Source organism: Mytilus californianus, unplaced genomic scaffold (genome assembly GCF_021869535.1).
Source record: "Mytilus californianus isolate M0D057914Y unplaced genomic scaffold, xbMytCali1.0.p SCAF_8, whole genome shotgun sequence".
NCBI lineage: Eukaryota > Metazoa > Mollusca > Bivalvia > Mytilida > Mytilidae > Mytilus > Mytilus californianus.
Window position 1 is genome coordinate 3,978,664 of NW_026262734.1, and position 15,721 is coordinate 3,994,384.

At 33.6% G+C, this 15,721-nt stretch overlaps 2 protein-coding genes across 5 annotated transcripts in view; one reads left to right on the forward strand and one right to left on the reverse strand.

Annotated features, from left to right (window-relative positions):
- The window catches only part of LOC127712256 (protein retinal degeneration B-like), an 88,615-nt gene that overhangs the window by 68,234 nt on the left and 4,660 nt on the right, over window positions 1-15,721 (reverse strand). For 3 of the 4 annotated variants that reach the window (XM_052218594.1, XM_052218596.1, XM_052218597.1), the window contains exon 2: window positions 12,634-12,661. The gene's annotated coding sequence lies outside the window, so the exon portion shown is untranslated. Of the gene's footprint in view, window positions 1-7,291; window positions 7,429-12,633; window positions 12,662-15,721 lie in introns of those variants that run through there. The other variant, XM_052218595.1, reaches the window with a different exon arrangement.
- Window positions 1-15,721, forward strand: part of LOC127712273 (WD repeat and SOCS box-containing protein 1-like) — a 141,065-nt gene that overhangs the window by 50,570 nt on the left and 74,774 nt on the right. The gene's annotated exons all lie outside the window — the stretch shown is intronic.

A 15,721-nucleotide genomic window follows, 5' to 3' on the forward strand; every position in this document is an offset into this window, starting at 1 on the left:
CAGTGTACAATGTAACAGTATAACTTACTAGAGAACAAGACAGTATTCCATGTTACAGTACAACTTAATAGAGAACAAGACAGTGTACCATGTAACAGTACAACTTACTAGAGAACAAGACAGTGTTCCATGTAACAGTACAACTTACTAGAGGACAAGACAGTGTACCATGTTACAGTATAACTTACTAGAGAACAAGACAGTGTACAATGTAACAGTATAACTTACTAGAGAACAAGACAGAGTACCATGTAACAGTACAACTTACTAGAGAACAAGACAGTGTACCCATTAACAGTACAACTTACTAGAGAACAAGACAGTGTACAATGTAACAGTATAACTTACTAGAGAACAAGACAGTATTCCATGTTACAGTACAACTTAATAGAGAACAAGACAGTGTACCATGTAACAGTACAACTTACTAGAAAACAAGACAGTGTACCATGTAACAGTACAACTTACTAGAGGACAAGACAGTGTACCATGTAACTGTACAACTTACTAGAAAACAAGACAGTTAACCATGTAACAGTACAACTTACTAGAGAACAAGACAGTATTCCATGTTACAGTACACCTTACTAGAGAACAAGAAAGTGTACCATGTAACAGTACACCTTACTAGAGAACAAGAAAGTGTACCATGTAACAGTACAACTTACTAGAGAACAAGAGAGTGTACCATGTTACAGTTCAACTTACTAGAGATCAAGACATTGTACCATGTAACAGTACACCTTACTAGAGAACAAGACAGTGTACCATGTAACAGTACACCTTACTAGAGAACAAGAAAGTGTACCATGTAACAGTACAACTTACTAGAGAACAAGAGAGTGTACCATGTTACAGTTCAACTTACTAGAGATCAAGACATTGTACCATGTAACAATACAACTTACTAGAGAACAAGAAAGAGTACCATGTAACAGTACACCTTACTAGAGAACAAGAAAGTGTACCATGTAACAGTACACCTTACTAGAGAACAAGAAAGTGTACCATGTAACAGTACAACTTACTAGAGAACAAGAGAGTGTACCATGTTACAGTTCAACTTACTAGAGATCAAGACATTGTACCATGTAACAGTACACCTTACTAGAGAACAAGACAGTGTACCATGTAACAGTACAACTTACTAGAGATCAAGACAGTGTACCATGTAACAGTACAACTTACTAGAGATCAAGACAGTGTACCATGTAACAGTACAACTTACTAGAGAACAAGACAGTGTACAATGTAACAGTTCAACTTACTAGAGATCAAGATAGTGTACCATGTAACAGTACAACTTACTAGAGAACAAGACAGTGTACAATGTAACAGTATAACTTACTAGAGAACAAGACAGTATTCCATGTTACAGTACAACTTAATAGAGAACAAGACAGTGTACCATGTAACAGTACAACTTACTAGAAAACAAGACAGTGTACCATGTAACAGTACAACTTACTAGAGGACAAGACAGTGTACCATGTAACTGTACAACTTACTAGAAAACAAGACAGTGTACCATGTAACAGTACAACTTACTAGAGAACAAGACAGTGCACCATGTAACAGTATAACTTACTAGAAAACAAGACAGTGTACCATGTAACAGTACAACTTACTAGAGAACAAGACAGTGTACCATGTAACAGTACAACTTACCAGAGAACAAGACAGTGTACCATGTAACAGTACAACTTACTAGAGAACAAGACAGTGCACCATGTAACAGTATAACTTACTAGAAAACAAGACAGTGTACCATGTAACATTACAACTTACTAGAGGACAAGACAGTGCACCATGTAACAGTACAACTTACTAGAGGACAAGACAGTGCACCATGTAATAGTACAATTTACTAGAAAACAAGACAGTGTACCATGTAACAGTACAACTTACTAGAAAACAAAACAGTGTACCATGTTACAGTACAACTTACTAGAGAACAAGACAGTATTCCATGTAACAGTACAACTTACTAGTTTAGAACAAGACAGTGAACCATGTAACAGTATAACTTACTAGAAAAAAAAGACAGTGTACCATATAACAGTCAAATCTACAAGAGAACAAAACAGTGAACCATGTAACAGTACAACTTACTAAAAAACAAGACAGTGTACAATATAACAGTACAACTTACTAGAGAACAAGACAGTGAGCCATGTCACAGTACAACTTACTAGAAAACAAGACAGTGTACCATGTAACAGTACAACTTAATAGAGAACAAGACAGTGTACAATATAATAGTACAACTTACTAGAAAACAAGACAGTGAACCATGTAACAGTATAACTTACTAGAGAACAAGACAGTGTACCATGTAACAGTACAACTTACTAGAGAACAAGACAGTGTACCATGTAACAGTACAACTTACTAGAAAACAAGACAGTGAACCATGTAATAGTACAACTTACTAGAGAACAAGACAGTGAACCATGTAATAGTACAACTTACTAGAAAACAAGACAGTGAACCATGTAACAGTACAACTTACTAGAAAACAAAACAGTGTACCATGTAACAGTACAACTTACTAGAAAACAAAACAGTGTACCATGTAACAGTACAACTTACTAGAGAACAAGACAGTGTACCATGTAACAGTACAACTTACTAGAGAACAAGACAGTGCACCATGTAACAGTACAACTTACTAGAAAACAAAACAGTGTACCATGTAACAGTACAACTTACTAGAAAACAAGACAGTGAACCATGTAATAGTACAACTTACTAGAGAACAAGACAGTGTAACATGTAACAATACAACTTACTAGAGAACAAGAAAGAGTACCATGTAACAGTACACCTTACTAGAGAACAAGAAAGTGTACCATGTAACAGTACACCTTACTAGAGAACAAGAAAGTGTACCATGTAACAGTACACCTTATAAGGGAACAAGACAGTGTACCATGTAATAGTATAACTTACTAGAAAACAAGACAGTGTACCATGTAACAGTACACCTTACTAGAGAACAAGAACGTGTACTATGTTACAGTACAACTTACTAGAGATCAAGACAGTGTACCATGTAACAGTATAACTTACCAGAGAACAAAACAATAAACCATGTTACAGTACAACTTACTAGAGAACAAGACAGTGTACCATGTAACAGTATAACTTACCAGAGAACAAAACAATAAACCATGTTACAGTACAACTTACTAGAGAACAAGACAGTGTACCATGTAACAGTATAACTTACCAGAGAACAAAACAATAAACCGTGTTACATTACAACTTACTAGAGAACAAGACAATATACCATGTTGCAGTACAACTTCCTAGCGAACAAGACAGTATTCCATGTTACAGTACAACTTACTAGAGAACAAGACAGTGTACCATGTAACAGTATAACTAACTAGAGAACAAAACAATAAACCATGTTACATTACAACTTACTAGAGAACAAGACAATATACCATGTTGCAGTACAACTTCCTAGCGAACAAGACAGTATTCCATGTTACAGTACACCTTACTAGAGATCAAGACATTGTACCATGTTACAGTACAACTTACTAGACAACAAGATAGTGTACCATGTTACAGTACAACTTACTAGAGAACAAGAGTGTACCATGTTACAGTACAACTTACTAGAGGACAAGACAGTGTACCATGTTACAGTACAACTTACTAGAGGACAAGACAGTGTACAATGTTATGGTTCAACTTACTAGAGAACAAGACAGTGTACGATGTAACAGTACAACTTACTAGAGAACAAGACAGTGTACCATGTAACAGTATAACTTACTAGAGAACAAGACAGTGTACCATGTAACAGTACAACTTACTAGAGAACAAGACAGTGTACCATGTAACAGTACACCTTACTAGAGAACAAGAAAGTGTACCATGTAACAGTACAACTTACTAGAGAACAAGAGAGTGTACCATGTAACAGTATAACTTACCAGAGAACAAGACAGAGTACCACGTAACAGTACAACTTACTAGAGAACAAGACAGTGTACCATGTAACAGTACAACTTACTAGAGAACAAGACAGTGTACCATGTAACAGTATAACTTACTAGAGAACAAGACAGTGTATCATGTAACAGTATAACTTACTAGAGAACAAGACAGTGTTCCATGTAACAGTATAACTTCCTAGAGAACAAAACAATAAACCATGTTACATTACAACTTACTAGAGAACAAGAAAGTGTACTATGTTACAGTACAACTTACTAGAGATCAAGACAGTGCACCATGTAACAGTATAACTTACTAGAGAACAAGACAGTAGTCCATGCTACAGTATAACTTACCAGAGAACAAAACAATAAACCATGTTACATTACAACTTACTAGAGAACAAGACAATATACCATGTTGCAGTACAACTTCCTAGCGAACAAGACAGTATTCCATGTTACAGTACACCTTACTAGAGATCAAGACATTGTACCATGTAACAGTACACCTTACTAGAGAACAAGACAGTGTACCATGTAATAGTATAACTTACTAGAAAACAAGACAGTGTACCATGTAACAGTACACCTTACTAGAGAACAAGAAAGTGTACTATGTTACAGTACAACTTACTAGAGAACAAGACAATATTCCATGTTACAGTACACCTTACTAGCGAACAAGACAGTATTCCATGTTACAGTACACCTTACTAGGAACAAGACAGTGTACCATGTAATAGTATAACTTACTAGAAAACAAGACATTGTACCATGTTACAGTACAACTTACTAGAGAACAAGACAGTGTACCATGTAACAGTATAACTTACCAGAGAACAAAACAATAAACCATGTTACAGTACACCTTACTAGAGAACAAGACAGTGTACCATGTTACAGTACAACTTACTAGAGAACAAGACAGTTTTCCATGTAACAGTATAACTTACTAGAGAACAAGACAGTGTACCATGTAACAGTATAACTTACCAGAGAACAAAACAATAAACCATGTTACAGTACACCTTACTAGAGAACAAGACAGTGTACCATGTTACAGTACAACTTACTAGAGAACAAGACAGTATTCCATGTAACAGTATAACTTACTAGAGAACAAGACAGTGTACCATGTTACAGTACAACTTACTAGAGAACAAGACAGTGTACCATGTAACAGTATAACTTACCAGAGAACAAAACAATAAACCATGTTACATTACAACTTACTAGAGAACAAGACAATATACCATGTTGCAGTACAACTTCCTAGCGAACAAGACAGTATTCCATGTTACAGTACAACTTACTAGAGAACAAGACAGTGTACCATGTAACAGTATAACTTACTAGAGAACAAAACAATAAACCATGTTACATTACAACTTACTAGAGAACAAGACAATATACCATGTTGCAGTACAACTTCCTAGCGAACAAGACAGTATTCCATGTTACAGTACAACTTACTAGAGAACAAGACAGTGTACCATGTAACAGTATAACTTACTAGAGAACAAAACAATAAACCATGTTATATTACAACTTACTAGAGAACAAAACAATAAACCATGTAACAGTACAACTTACTAGAAAACAAGACAGTGTACCATGTAACAGTACACCTTACTAGAGAACAAGACAGTGTACCATGTAACAGTATAACTTACTAGAGAACAAGACAGTGTATCATGTAACAGTATAACTTACTAGAGAACAAGACAGTGTACCATGTAACAGTACAACTTACTAGAGATCAAGACAGTGCACCATGTAACAGTATAACTTACTAGAGAACAAGACAGTATTCCATGCTACAGTATAACTTACCAGAGAACAAAACAATAAACCATGTTACATTACAACTTACTAGAAAACAAGACAATATACCATGTTGCAGTACAACTTCCTAGCGAACAAGACAGTATTCCATGTTACAGTACACCTTACTAGAGATCAAGACATTGTACCATGTAACAGTACACCTTACTAGAGAACAAGAAAGTGTACTATGTAACAGTACAACTTACTAGAATACAAGACAATATTCCATGTTACAGTACACCTTACTAGCGAACAAGACAGTATTCCGTGTTACAGTACACCTTACTAGGAACAAGACAGTGTACCATGTAATAGTATAACTTACTAGAAAACAAGACATTGTACCATGTTACAGTACAACTTACTAGAGAACAAGACAGTGTACCATGTAACAGTATAACTTACCAGAGAACAAAACAATAAACCATGTTACAGTACACCTTACTAGAGAACAAGACAGTGTACCATGTAACAGTACACCTTACTAGAGAACAAGACAGTGTACCATGTTACAGTACAACTTACTAGAGAACAAGACAGTATTCCATGTAACAGTATAACTTACTAGAGAACAATACAGTGTACCATGTAACAGTACAACTTAATTACTAGAGAACAAGACAGTGTACCATGTAACAATACAACTTCCTAGAGAACAAGACAGTGTACCATGTAACAATACAACTTCCTAGAGAACAAGACAGTGTACCATGTAACAATACAACTTCCTAGCGAACAAGACAGTATTCCATGTTACAGTACACCTTACTAGAGATCAAGACATTGTACCATGTAACAGTACACCTTACTAGAGATCAAGACATTGTACCATGTTACAGTACACCTTACTAGATATCAAGACATTGTACCATGTTACAGTACAACTTGCTAGAAAAAAAATCAGTACAGCTACCGGTAATTATAAAATAAGACAATATACTAAAAGTTATAATAACTAAGCTGTCAGCAAGAACATGAATCAAGAAGTAAAGTACTTAACTTATCAATAAGACATTGTTTGACAGAACTGCCACCTTACCAGGATTTATGGCAAATTTTCCCCATGTAGAGGCACTAGAGCTCAGAGGTGCTCAGATAATCTTAAAATTCTCCAATGTTTTATAAACAAAATATCTAAAAACAGGCATTGCAAGGAATTAAAATGGTATTTAGGTACACATATATCTATATACCTATTTGAAACCATAGCATATTAAAATATTATATTTATAAGAGATGCATAAGTATGTACTTGGAGTGCTTAATATCCCCAACGGAGGTACTGAGAAGTTGACAGGTCACCGTGCGGATGGAGTATGACGTAAAAGGTCAATGAATTTGACATTAATAACAGAATGTACTTGGAAAAGAACAGCTGCTTTGAAAACATGACAAAACACAAAATAAATTATTATTCTTTGAAATTCCCCATTCTCATTTAATGTAGATAGTAAAAATCAATGACATTAGAAAAATGTAAACAAACAGGAAAAAATGTTATACATTACCAAACAGATTGTTGTTTACTTCTCACAATATTTATTATCCATAAAACAACAGATTTAACACTATACTTTATATATAGAAATTAAACTAATTGTAAGTACGGCAATGGAATTGTAGAATATATGTAGACACAAGCATTATCATACGGTGATATTTAAACTTAGATCAATACTACAAGATCTATCTACGAGATGTGGGGAATACACTGCAGTTATTGATCTAAAACGTTCAATGATGAGAAAACCTCCACAGAAAAATCTCTGTCAGAATTAATTAATTTGTGTTAATTAATTCACAGTCAGTGATAGAATTATTATATTTATAAATGGAACTGTAAAACAAATAGACCTATATGTTCATTTCCGTAATGAATGAAATACCAGTCAGAATTGTGTTGGACAAACAAGCAAGGACAATAACAATAAAACAGAGAACCAGTTCAAGGCTAACAAGCACATATTTTTTCCTCTAATTGAGAAAATATTTCATGTTTTTTCTTTCAATAACAGATGAGATATAACAATTTAAGCTCTACTTGTTCAGGGAAAGTCAGGCAATATTCCTATCCTGCTGAATTAAACAAAGTTCTCATTGGACAGGAGAAAAAGTGTGGGGAAAATAATTAGAAATTCAACATTTCACAATATATATATATATATATAGGAATAGTCAGTAATTTCATAGTTTGTACTTACAAAAATAATGTCACGTCATTGGTTGATTTGTTTTGTTTGTGGTGTATTAACCAATCACAACACTTTGAAATACACTTTTAAAAATATTACCCAGAATGCAGCTTAGATTCAGAAAAGGGGAATTCAAAGGTAATTTGGTTCAGGTGTTAGTAAATATCTGCCTGTTTTGTGTATTTTGTGATTTTGTGCTCATGGGTTGCCGTCCAATTGAAATATACCTCACATTTCTGTTAAAAAAGTGTACTGATCAGAATACAATTAGCAAATTGTTGTACGATTCGCTAGGTAAACTCAATTTGCGACAGTAAAAACTACGTTTTACGAAGGCCAAGCTTAAAATACAATACAGTTATCTCCATTCTAATTTAATTTCCATTTAATAAATATTTTGGCTAAAAAATGCCATAAATGAAAAAGTCTGCGAAACTGTTGCATTGTCTTTGGTATCTAAGCATTGTGACGTCATATGTATACTCCTGATGTCAAACATAAACACTAGACGTATTTATACTTTATGTACGCTTCTAAATGGTTTCAATGTTGACAAAAAGAAGATTTTGAGGCACAAAATGTGACTTTCTTGTTTATTATTTGAGAAATTACATACCAAAAATAAATCGGAATTCAATGCCTGACCCCCCTTTGGTGGGAAAAATTTGGTTGATTATTTAGGGAATCACTGAAGCATGACTAAGTAGGCCCCCTCTTATGGCAGTCAGTGGGCCCCTCCTTTTGAAAATTTCTGGATCCGCCAATGCCATTAGGACCATAGGATAAGTCATTAATCGTATAACTACTACTGAAGACTGTTACTTAAAAAACATTTATTTGAACTGCAATAATGAGTACAAACCTGAAATTTCTTATTTCTAATGACCTGGAAAATTAACTACTCTGTTGTGGTAGAGTTAATTAATAACAAGTAAACTATAGTTGTACCAAGGATTGATACACAAAGTCATAAAAATGGAAGAAAGGGTTCCCATGGTAATGAATTTATTTTGTACAGCTTTCCTAGGTTTTGTATGTCCAGAACTTTCTGAATAAAAGTATAAAACATTCATGGGCATTCTGTCTTATTAGTCATATTGTTGTCTATACAATATCTCCATTAATTTAGGGACATCGGTGGCCGAGTGATCTCAGTAGTAGAACTACTGTATCACTAGCCTGTCAACGCTGAGGTTGAGAGTTTGAATCCAGCATGTGGCAGGTGTGCTCAACTTCAATCTTAATTGACTAGCCTACCAAAGGTTGTGGTTCTCTCTGGGCACTCCAGCTTCCTCTACCAATAAAAACTGACCGCCAAGAAATAGCACAATAGTGCTGAAAGTGGCATTAAACTCCAATTAATCAATCGATCCTTTAATTTATAATTTGTGGTTGCAAATGTTAAATTCTATTCTAAATTGTATTAACAAAAAGCCAATTGAGGCCACATAACCTTAGATTTACAGGTGAACCTGTTTTCCATGACTTCTGCCTCCGCAATTAAAGCAAATCTTGATAAAACAACACATTAAAATAGTTGTTTGTATTGAACTTTTGTATGTACTCAAAAATATTACCTTTCAATCATTTGATCTGAAAGCAAAACCAGTAATAAATAAAAAGATAAAACAAATCTGTAAAGGTTGCACTTTGTAAATACAGCTGTTTCATAAACCACACCTCTTTTGGGGAGAAATTTAATATTCATAGATATTTTGTTTGTTTACCTACTGGTTCCCAGATATGACCTTTATGCTTCATCTCATAGAGTCAAAACTTGAGAATGTTACCAGTATAAATACACATGGATAGCGGCCAAATTGAATTCTGTGGAAGGCCCAAAGTGAAGGGAGGGGTAGTACAGAATTTGAGTATAAGTTTATACTCTTGGAAGTTTGAGGCATATAAATGTTGAAAATATGCCACACAGCCCTATGTTTTGACCTCTGAAAAAAATTGTAGTAAATATAAACTTTCCATTCTAGGATATAACTTTTTACGAAACTTCCTAGTAAAAGTGGAACAGTTTTAGCCGTAAAAGGAGTTCCTATGGGAAATTGCATTGTCTATATAATTTACAGAAGTGCGACCTATAATGACAACTTTGTCATGTGGAATGCAACAATTCAGGCAAACATACATTCTCTTTTGAATTGTTTTTCATTTGTCATTTCGGGGCCTTTAATAGCTTACTACATTGTATGTGGTTTGGGTTTTGCTCATTGTTGAAGGCCATACAGTGACATATAGTTGTAACTTCTATGTCATTTGGTCTCTGGTGGAGAGTTGTCTTATTGCCAATCATACCCAACTCTTCTTATTTTTATAAACATTTAAATGCCTTCATGAAAAGAAGATGTGGGATATATATGGGAATGAGATAGACACCTAACAGTAAAGAAATCACAAAAAGCACCTGCATTTCAATATATGGTGTTATACGAGTGAGAAGTGTCTGTACCATAATGAAGTCTGAGCTGGTATTATTAGTCTAGCTTCCATACATGTCGGCCACATTCACTATTTACAAAGTGGATTGGCAGATTTTAATGGGGAAACCCAAGTTTTATTTATTCTGTAACATAGGTTTCATTTAAAACAGAATGAAGCCATATCTGTTAGACAAATTAGAACTGATTAAGTGTTTGACTGATTGTTTAATGTCCAGTGGCAAACATTTCATGCATATTCAGTATGATTTGACTTTTTACCTTTACTATAAGTATACATTGGTTTAATCTTAAACTGATAACATCCTTACTGTAATTATTTTCTCTGTACATTAACAGTAAAATCATTAATTACATAACTATGTAACAATTGACAAGAGAAAGGTACAATAAGTGTTTTCTTCTGCAGAATGATATTTTCATACCTACATTATTTTGAAGTAATTACTTTACTGATAGGTGCCAAGCTTAGATTATTAATACAATCATATTCTTAATTGAGCAGCAATGAAATACCTTCATCTGTCTTCGTCTATAGTGTTGCTATGATTACAAAATCATTCCTTGTTTTACATAAATGTTTTATTAACATGATAAACATAAAAAAAATGGATTTTATTTTTACAACTCAAATATCATCTGTTAATTGTCACTACATCTTTTGTAATTTAGTCAGGGGTAATACTTTTACAAGTGTTTTTCTATTTCTCGTATGTCATAACTACAATACTCTTCCCTTTTCACGAATGTGACCTACCGAATTAGAATATTTACCGGATTTGTAATAACATAAGCAACACGACGGGTGCCACATGTGGAGCAGAATCTGCTTACCCTTCAGGAGCACCTGAGATCACCCCCAGTTTTTGGTGGGGTTCGTGTTGCTTAGTCTTTAGTTTTCTATGTTGTGTCATCTGTACTATTATTTGTCTGTTTGTCTTTTTATTTTTGGCCATGGTGTTGTCAGTTTGTTTTCGATCTATGAGTTTGACTGTCCCTCTGGTATTTTCTCCCTCTTTTATACAGGTTAATATTTTTGGAGGTATGTTTATATTCCATTTAACATTATAAAATAGTAAATAAATGATGCCCAAGCTGGCATATAACGTTATAAAGGGACGTAACTAGAGAACTGTAATAGTGACGCCACCCAAATTCGAACATGATCTGTGTTTTATGGTAATAAGCATTGCGTATAAGTTTCATAACATTTGGTTGAGGCAACTAAAGATAGAGAACCGAAACGAAAAATTCAGCAATTTTTATGTTTATAAAGGGACATAACTCAAGAATGGTAAAAGTGTTGCCACAAAATTTCCTACTTAATCTGTATTATGTAGTAATAAGCATTGTGTATAAGTTTCATAACATTTGGTTGAGGCAAACTAAAGTTAGAGAACAGAAACAACAAATTCAGCAATTTATCCATTTATAAAGGGGCATAACTCAAGAACAGTCATGACAGTAAAAATGACGCCACTCAAATAGAACTTGATCTGTGTTTTGTGGTAATAAGCTTTGTGTATAAGTTTCATGACATTTGGTCAATGGAAACTAAAGTTAGAGAACGGAAACCAATTACGGGATGTATGGACGGACAGACAACCTTAATGCCCCCTCTGCTACGGCTGGGGCATAAAAATTCATATTTTCTTCTATTCTTAATTTCTTTTGACTACATTGCTGTAAATGAATGTTTAATTGTCTGCCATTAATAGTTGTCTTCATGTATAATTTCATGGACGATGAAATCTCCTTTGTCTATCATCTTCAAAACACTGCTCATTAACCAGCCTCCAGAGAGTAATTTTTGAAGGCCTTGCAGTTACTTAACATCTGTGCCAGATTTTTTTGTTTAGTTCTAGAGATGAAATAATGAACTCTAAAAAATATTAGCAAACAAGAATGTGGCAGAAAAAAATTGTTTAGGTATGGTTTGACCTACCAGTACCAAAATTTGAGAATTTAAGTAGTTGTAAAAAAAAACAATTGCCAGTTTTGGAGAAGATTAGGGGGAGAATATTCAAATCTAGAAATGAAAATTAAAATCTTACAATTTTTATAAATAGGAGATATATATTGAAGGTATGGTGTCTTAGATCTTTTACAGTCAGTAATCTTCAGCTTGTCATTAGAACAGAACCATCCTTTGTCATCACTATAAAACATTTACAATATATATATAATAAAAGTAAAATCTGTTCCTACCTTCACTTATACTTTTTCTTCCCTGTGACTGTAATATAAAATGACAAAAATCAGTAATTAAGCGAAAGGCTGATTGATTTTTATCTTGATGTATGATACAATAGCATGATTACTGGGAGTCAGCTGACAGGTAAGAACCTCAGGTAATCAAACTTTTGTCTAAATACAATCAATAAAATTCAATAATGAAATGAAGAGTAAATTAAAAAATAGAAATACTTAGGAATTTGGACAATTCTTTACTGATTTTTAATTGAAAGTTGTTAAAATGAACACATCCTAATGCAAGATGTGTTACATTCATAAAAGGAGGGGATAACAGTTTTGTTTAGCTGTAAAAACTGCATCCTTTGCTTTAATTTTGTGGTCTTCAGTTAGTACATGTATATATGAGCATCCTAAATAGGTTACCAGATAATGAGATATTATTTGGGAAATATGGTTTATACAAAGATGTTAATGAGTAAAACATATTTGAGGCATAAAAAGGTTATAGCTGATATTTATTTTTACAATAGCTATACAAAATAGTTATTTGGGGATCAATTGTGTTGTGTGACAATGTTGTGACATCACAAATGACACTGGTAACTGAATTGAGAAGACTTTGTTATTATCCTGGGTATTTTTTATCAAAATAAATTACAATATTATTTTGAAAGGATTTTTAAAGAAAAGATTAGTCATATCTTTATTTATTTCAAGCACCAATAATGATTGGGGGCTCTTGTCAAACATACTCTTCATCTTTAATTAATCATAAAACTAATACTTAACTTTCATGACTTTCAAGAATCATTAAGTGTATATCACATACAAGGTTTCCTTGCATAGTTTTTGCTAAAGTATGTGTTTAAAAGAACAACTGTACAATGCATGAATTGTAATTCATTTCATTTTTGGCATGATGGCTTAGTTTCTGGTTAAATGGAAAAATACAAAGGACTTATCATTAGAGGTTCCCCTAATCACAAACTTTAACAAATTGTTGAAGCCGACGACCTAAGCTGGAGAGACCATACTGTACCCATGGTACCTAGTCTAGCTTATTACTTCATCTGAGGTACCTCTTACAATCAAAGTGATTGAAATCACTGATGGAAAGACAAGAAGAAGACATAAGCTGGAGAGACCATACTGTACCTAGTCTAGCTTATTACTTCATCTGAGGTACCTCTTATGATCAAAGTGATTGAAATCACTGATGGAAAGCCAAGAAGAGATGAGTACATTATTTCTCAAATCATGCATACTGTATTCACAGGTATCATTGTGAACAAAAAAAAAACTTGATATATCACTATTGCAAGTTCAATTGGCTTTTTATTCAAGAAAACCTAGAGGTATTGAGTATTATTGGAACTTATGATAAATGTTTTGAACTTAGAAAACAATCAGATAGTACAGATATGTCAATGTCATGTACGTAACCTGTTAAGAATATTTGCCTGTTAATATTTTATATATAATCTGTTTTATTACTACTTTTTTGTACACATACATGTATGCTGGTCTGGCAGTGGCTTAAGATCTAATAATTCTTATATGATTTGCATATTAGGGAATACGTTGATATGATTGGTCGAGAGGACTTCCGGTAGTTGTTCTTGACATTGTTTATTTTTCGATTGACGACGTTGACCAAAGTTCTTTTCGTAACCAATGTAAACAAGATGGCGGCGATAATAACACAATCCTGCTCGATGTTAACAAAATGTATTTTCACTTCGCGTTAATCATTAATTTAAATAATAAACACTTTTGAATGACAATAAGAGTTTTTGCAGTTTATTTATTATCAGATAGCAAGTTTCATGGAGTACATAATTTTGCGTTAACCAACAAATATATTCATGCGCCAGGCCAATTCAATGACACAAATATACAATTTACGTGTGATAGAGGTTACGAGTGTGGGAAAATGAATTCCTTATCTCCATTTTTAAAGAATTATAAGGATTAAACGCTTTTTTAAAGGAATTCATTGGTGTATAAACTAGACTAAGTCACTCACAAACATATCATAAAGTCCTTCGGACTTTTATTTGTTTGTGAGTGAATTGGTCGAGTTTATACACCAATAAATTCCTTTAAAAAGGCGTTTAATCCTATAATAAATTGCTTCGCTGAGCACAGCTGGATACGACCACAGAGGTCCAACCCTGAACAGTTGGGGCAAAAATGGACACAATAATCGCCGTTGATCAGGTCTGAATTTGGATTGTAATTAAATATCTGACACAAAATAGGTTTCTGACACAGAATAACTGTAGTCAAAGAACTTAGAATTTATAATATGATTTGAATTTATATTCAATTTATGCTTTTATGCAATACACTATGCTGTTGCATATTGACCCCCTCTCCCACATTTTTTTGGCAAAAAAAAATAATATTTGAAGAAATTTTCTTTTTAATTTCTTAAATCTGAAATGATAAAAAATTGTCCCCCCCCCCCGAAAATTTCATATTTCCCCTCCCCCTCCCCCCCCCAAAATTTTGTTTTTCAAACACCCCCCCCCCCCCCCCCCCCCTTTTCCCTTTTTCAAAAAAAAATTCTTTCCCTCAAGATAAGGTCATAATCTCAATTCAAATTTCTAATGGAGTTTGCAACCATAATTACCCATTAAAATACATCATAAAAGTTTTAAAATAGAAAATGACATACATATACAAGGCTAAAATTAATATTAATTACTGTAACATTTAAAAATAAATTGACAGCTAATCACCTCAAGACAATACATCATTTCTTATACATAATTTACAAGCAATATTAAATGTGATTGGATTACCTCCCTTACACTGCTTTAAAATTGTCCATTAACCAGGAAACCCTTGTTTTTCCCATTTTTTTTTGCCCCTAATTCCTAAATGGTTTGAGCCATAACCCCCCAAGTCAATCCTAACCATCCCTTTGTGGTATGGAAACTTGTGGTATAATTTCAGAGAGATTCATACACTTAAACACAAGTTATTGTCTGGAAACTACAAAAATGCTTATTTGGGCCCCTTTTTTTGCCCCTTATTCCTAAACTGTTGGGACCATAATCCCCAAAATCAATCCCGATCTTCCTTTTGTGGTTAT